Source organism: Acinonyx jubatus, chromosome A1, assembly GCF_027475565.1.
Source record: "Acinonyx jubatus isolate Ajub_Pintada_27869175 chromosome A1, VMU_Ajub_asm_v1.0, whole genome shotgun sequence".
NCBI lineage: Eukaryota > Metazoa > Chordata > Mammalia > Carnivora > Felidae > Acinonyx > Acinonyx jubatus.
The window spans coordinates 193,601,932-193,608,203 of record NC_069380.1 but is presented as its reverse complement, the minus strand read 5'-3'; the positions used below and the strand labels follow the sequence as shown (position 1 = coordinate 193,608,203).

At 59.0% G+C, this 6,272-nt stretch overlaps 1 protein-coding gene across 5 annotated transcripts in view; it reads left to right on the top strand.

The window, feature by feature from the left end:
* Positions 1–562: 562 nt before the first annotated feature.
* Positions 563–6,272, top strand: part of NDST1 (N-deacetylase and N-sulfotransferase 1) — a 62,482-nt gene continuing 56,772 nt past the window's right edge. Inside the window, exons 1-2 of one of the 5 annotated variants that reach the window (XM_053200219.1) lie at positions 564–781; positions 2,417–2,488. The gene's annotated coding sequence lies outside the window, so the exon portion shown is untranslated. Of the gene's footprint in view, positions 782–1,085; positions 1,246–2,416; positions 2,489–6,272 lie in introns of those variants that run through there. The other 4 variants (XM_053200225.1, XM_053200234.1, XM_027077234.2 and 1 more) reach the window with 4 other exon arrangements.

Sequence of the window (6,272 nt, the reverse complement as noted above, 5' to 3'; positions counted from 1 at the left end):
GCTGCCTGTTACGTGCTAGGCGCTAGGTATTCAGCTGGGAACAACTTGTTGGGGGAGATGACATTCTAGTAAACAATGAGACCAGTAAATGAACCAGATAATCACGATAAAGGAAATAAAGGGGTTTTCAAGAGTCAGGGCAAAGGTGGGGTGGGGTGGGGTGGGGAAGGCCTGCCCAGGAGGGGTCACTCCGGCAGAGAGTCCTGGTTGTCGGGGAGCCGTCCGGGGAGGCCCTGGACAGTTGTCATAAGCCCAGCGGCGGCAGAGCCGGGAGGTCCCCTCGGGCCCGGCCAGGGCGCTCCCAGGGCCCCCGGAGGCGCGGCGGGCGCGGGTCTTTGTCTCCCTAGTTTTCTCTGAAGCCTCTCCGACCCCCAGCGCTGTTCCCTCTTTGACCCCGAATAACTTGTGGGCTTCCCCCAGGCTTTGTTTCCCCGGGGTCACCGCCTCCAGGACGCCCGGCAGCCGCCCGGGGCCCTCGTGGGTCCCGCATCTGACACCCCCTCCGGCCCCCGCCCCCTACCCGCTCGGAGACAGGGGTCAAAGGCAGCCCGCGTCACGTGGTCGCCGAGCAGCACCGAATCGGCCGGGAGAGCCGAGGGAGAATCCGGGTGGAAGCCGAGAAATCCAGCCCCGATAGCAGCTCCCGGTCCCGCCCCGGCCCCCGCCCCGGGGCGCTCGCCGCACGCCCGCCGGCCGCCGGGGCCTCCGGAGCCGATCTCGGGCCGGCACCCACGCTCCATCACGGGATCGAACCCCGCTCCCACGGCCGCGATTCGGGGAGGTAGGCGCCGCGGCCGGCGAGGGGAAGGGGAGACGGGCTGGGGACCCTGGGCGCGCGGGCTCGCCCCTCTGTGCGCCGCCGGCCTGCGGGGTGCGGGGGCAGCGCGCCCCAACTTCCAGCTCTCGGGGAGACCCCCACCTCCCCGCCGCGGGACCGCGGGGCGGGGGGGTGGGGGTGGGGGGTGGGGACTGCGAGCTGCCCCAGCGCGGTGCCGGGGGCCGGGACTGGGAGCTGGGCACCGGGCGGGGGAGGGGGAGGGGGACAGCGGGCGGGAGGCGGAGCGGGCGGTGGCGGCGGCTGCGGCGTGGAGCGGGGGTGGGAGCGGCGGGAGGCGGCCGGCGAGGGGTTAACCCCGGCCGGGGCCAGAGCCCGGCGGCGCCCGCACGGCCGGGGGGGGAAACCCAGGCGTCCCGCGGCTCGCCGGGAGCGCCTCCTCCCCCCGGGGGGCGCCCCAGCCGTGGCAGGTAAGAGGCTGGGAGGGCCGGGGCCAGCCAGTCCCCTGTCGCCGGGCCGGCGGGGCCCGAGCCGGGCGTGCAGGCCGCGCGGGGCCCAAGCGGCCGCCGGCGCAAGTTTAGTGCGGGCGGGCGCCGGGCGGGCGAGCCGAGTCTGCCGGGCCCCGCGCACGGGGGTGGGAGGACAAAGGGGTGGGGGGCCGCGCTGGGGCTGGGGGCAGGCCGGGGTGCGGGCGAGGGCAGCGCGGCAGCTGTAGGTCACGGATAATGTCACTCACGAGGAATGCCCCCTCCCCCTCCCCTACTCCCGAACAGGGGAAACTTTTGTCTGGCGAGGGAGGGGGTTAGAGGCCGGGTCCCCGCTTGGGGCAGGGTGAGGCGGCCGGACCGGTTTTCTCGGGGCTGCGAGAGCGGCCTGGTCTCTAACTCTCTTCCTCTCTCTGGTTCTCGGAGCGTGGAGCCTCCGCTTTGAACGCTGCTCTTTAACACCCTGGGACGGGGTGAGGAGGGGGCACTGGGACAGGTTGGGAATCTGGGGACTGGCCTCCTGGCTCTTAACTGGATTGAGCACAGGGGTCAGCCAGGAGCCATGCTAGGCCCAGGGGATTCAGGACCCCACCCCTGTCTACCCCTGTCTAGCCCCAGCGCTGTACTCCGCCCCCCCTCCTCCCCCAGTCATTGAGAATGGCCTCAGGCAGTCCTGCCCCTGGTCTTGAGGTGCAGACTGACCTGGATGTCTGTCACTTCCCAGCTCTGTGACCTTGGGCTGGTTCCTTACCTTCCCCTCACCTCAGTTTCCTCACCTGTAAAATGGGAAAAATATAGTATATTCTAGAATAAGGATGAGATGAAAATCTGTGGTACCTCAGTAAACTGTGGCATGTTTATATTCAACAAGTATTTATTGCATGTTTACTATGTGCCAGGCACTGGGCTAATTGCTTTGCTTTGTTTTTTGATGGTTACTTATTTTTGAGAGAGAGAGTACAAGCAGCGGAGGGGCAGAGAGGGAGACACAGAATCCCAAGCAGGCTCCAGGGTCTGAGCTGTCAGCACAGAGCCTGATGTGGGGCTCGAACCCTCGAACAGGGAGATCATGACCTGAGCCGAAGTGACACGCTTAACCAACTGAACCACCCAGGCGCCCCTGGGCTAACTGTTTTATATATATAATTTTCTTCAGTTGTCCCACTTTACTATGAACCACATTTCACCGAGGGGGAAACTGAGGCACAGGATGGTAAAGGCTGTGCAGGTGAGAAGTGGTGGAACTTGGATTTGACTCTCCTCCCCTAGCCTGAGTCTCACCTACAGGTCTCTATAAAGTCCTGCTGTGACTGAGCTCATGGTGTCATTTTCAGTTGAAATTATGAGGACACTTGTCCCCTCTCCCCATCACCCTCACCCCCAGGTGCTGCTCCTTCTGCCTGGTACTGGTGCAGGTTGAGGTCTTGTGCCCTGGCTCTTGTTACTGTGGGCAGCTGGACCAGGAGGGAAGTCCAGTGGAGCCTGGACCCGGACCTCTATGGTGGTCCGGCTTCTGTTGCTGGCTGGGTCCGTGGCAGGAATGCTCTCCCAGTGAGGGTGGTGCAGGAGGAGCTGGTCTCCCTGGCTCCAGCTAGGGACAGCTGGTGGCTTTGTCAACAGGCCTGTCCCCGGCACCCAGGAGAAGGCAGAACCTTTCATCTCCATTCAGACCAGGTCACTTTTAGATCAGCAGGGGGCAGAGGTAGGGCCAAGAAGCCGAGCCCTTGGGGGCGATGAGAGACAGAAGGCCAAAGGATTTATATCACAGGTGTCCACTTGTGTGACTCATCAGCAGGGTCCTTATTGCTAAACTAATGGCCTGCCCTAGGTGCTGCAGCCCCAAAGGTCCCCGAGGACAGTAATGGGGGGTGGACTTTGAGCCACGGTCAGGATTACAGAATCCTAATGGAAAATGCTTGTGTGTACTGGGTTTCTGAACCTGGGGCACAGTGTAGACCGTCAGTAAATACTCTGAGTGAATATGCATGGACCCAGACTTCCGCCGGTTTCAGTGCTCTGTGCTGGCCCAGTCTTTTGGCGAGGGTACCATCTCATGACTGCTCATCAGGCTCTTATTGGGGGCCTTGAGTAATTTCTTTAAACATGGAAAACAAATTTCTAGTTAATAAATGACATCTTAAAACAATGGAGTGGGGTAGAGAATGAAGGTTCTTGGGAAATGAAAGTTTGCGTGCACATTACTGTCCTAGATGCTCCGAGGGCTATGCCAGCACTGCGTCTGGGATTTGCAGGGTCTGTAGGTTTTTGGTAGGCTCCACGAACAGGGGGCCTTCCTGGGCTGACAGACCACTGTCAGCTTCTAGGAACAAGAGTGGAAATTCCACTACTAGCTGGACTTTGAGGGGACTCAGAAATGCGGGGAGATGAGTGGAGGGGCTGGGTGGGTGAAAGGAGCCCTGAGGGATGGGGGTGACCCTTTGGCATGCGGCCAGACTGTCCTTGTCCTCGTGATCAGAGCAGAAAGAGAGGCCTTTGGGAGAATCAACAGGTGAGGGAAGGAGCCAGCAAGCAAGAAAAAATGGATAGTGAGCCTCCTGTCAATAAGGGGCATGCAAGAAACAGTTTTAATTCACAAGTTGAGGATGTGGTCGAGTGTGAAATCATAGGCTGAGGGTTGGCCCAGGAGCCAACTGAGAAACTGCATCTGTGACACGTAGAAACGGGCTCTGGTCTCAGCAGCTCCGAGCTCTCTCTGCTCTGGGCTTTGGGCCTGATCGACCCGTCCGTCTTCCATACTTTGGGACCAAAGCCAGGCCTGCAAGTCCCTAGACACTGGGCAGACTTCTGCTGGCTTGGAATTTGGTTTGGGTATGGCTTGAAATATCTGGACTGTTTGGAGGACTTGGACATACTTTACATGAAATGGAACATTAGGGTAATTTGTTAAATATGTATGGAAACTGTCTGCGGGGTGGGGTGATGGGGAAACGAAATGGGGTGAGGGTGAGGTGCTGCTTGTTTCTGAGTGGAGAGGCTGCTGGTCTGATGGGGGAGGGAAGACGAGGCTCAGTGATGGTGGAGAGGCAGGACGTGGTCAGTGATAGATGGGCTTTGGAAGGTCAGTAGAGAGGAAAAGCTCTTCTGGTTGTTAACGTCGGCAGGGCTTCCTGGGAGAGGAAGTGTTTGTGAGGATGCAGGCTGTGGGAAGGGGGGCAGTGGAAGGCAAGATTGGGTTCTGGGGACTTTGCAGCATCCTGCTCAGGAGTTTGGATTTTATTCTGTAGCCGGTGGAGAGGACAGAGGGTGGTAAGCAGCTCGTTGAGTCGATGCCTGTGGCCATGTCTCGTGCCAGGCTCCTTACAGACGCTCCACTGAAATCTCACAGTACCCCTGCCGAGTAGCTGCTGCCGCCGGTAATCCCCACCCCTGCCCCATTTTCAGATGGGGAAATGGAGGCTCAGAGGCCTTGACTCACTTACAGAGCGGTATTGGAACGCAGGCCAGAACTGCTTTTGCCCTAGTGTGCTGTTCCTCTCAGAGGTCATTTGGCCAGAGATGGTGGTGAGACTGGTTGTGTTGAGACCAGCTCAGAGATGATGCGAGTTGGGGTCCAGCAGAGAGCTGAGCAGAGTCTGACTCAGGCGGTGGGACTGAGGAAAGGAGGAGGAGGAGGCTGAAGGACTTTGTAGCTGCTTTGGGGCTCGGGCTCATCACAGGTGACCTGAGGTTTGGGGAAGGACCCTTAAGTGACAGCGTCACTGCTTCCAACCCCTGGCAGGGCTCTCTGTGGGCAGAGGGCATAGTCTTGTCCCGTGCCTCCTGAGGGCAGACACAGCAGCAAGAGTGACAGGAGGCTAACGGGAATACGATGCCTCGGGAGAGGCGAGGTCTCCATTGCTAAAGGTAAACAGTGACCCTGGAGAGAGGGAAAGGATGCCGAAGGCGTGTGCTGGGAGGGTCAGACCTGGGTGACCTCTTTCAGTTCCCTTTTCTTCCGAGAATCTCAGCAGTTGGGGTAGTGCTCGGCCCATTTCCACCCCCTGTTTTTCTCATAGCTCTTCAGAGCTGCCCCTTCCTGTGCTTCTTGGGAAGTTCCCCATGCTGGCCTGGCCTGCAGTGCTCTGCCTGGGAGAGTCCTTACCCTGTGGAACACACTCAGCACAGCTGACCTTCCAGGGGCCCCTCGGGATGTCTGGACCAGCTGCCAGAGCTGCCGGGACTGTGGTTTCAGGGGGCTGGAACCTTAGGCTTCTATTTCCCCGTCTGTGAAATGGGTTCAGTCTCTCTTTCCTCAAATGTGTGGAAAGAAAGCTGAATCATGAATCAGTCTGAACCAGTAGGAGTTGAAGGGAAGGGCCAGTGGGTTTGAAAGTGAGGAGCGGGAGGGGTGGAGGCAGGGCTGTCCCCCGCCTGCCCTTCAGCAATGGTTAACGCAGGGTCTCCTGGTCCTGAAAGGTCACCAGTAGAGGCGCTTTCTCCTGCCTGTGGGGCTGGTACAAAGTTCTGCCCATCAGCTTCAACTCGCAGGTTTGGAGCTTGATAGAAGGTGTGGATGTGAATGTCTGGAACTGTATGGCCTCCGGGGTAGAGATAGTCTGCCACCAAAGGAGTCACAGAGGGGACCAAATCTCTTCCCTAGATGGAGGAGAGTTTACATTAAGCTGCCTCCTAGCCCTTTTTATTTCTACCTGTCTTGTTTCTTGATTCAGACTGGATTAATCTAATGTTAAACATATGCATTGTAAATGAGCATTTGCTTATTTGGAGGGTAAGGTATGGGAGGTAGCCCACTATGTGACCAGTACCCTATCTCCCATTCCCCCACAAGCCTCAGCAGAACCTGCCCGTCTCTGCTCATGGCGAGGATGCTGAACCCCAGTCACTTGCCCTCACTGCCCAATAGTCCCCCACCGAGGCCCAGCTCGGTGTTACCACTTCCCTACAGTTATTCCTAATGCCATTGGACATTGCCTGCTCCCTGCTTTTGCATGGGAAGAGCCTACTATATGGTCCTGTCATGGGGCCCTTCACACACCTGGCTTTGAATTCTG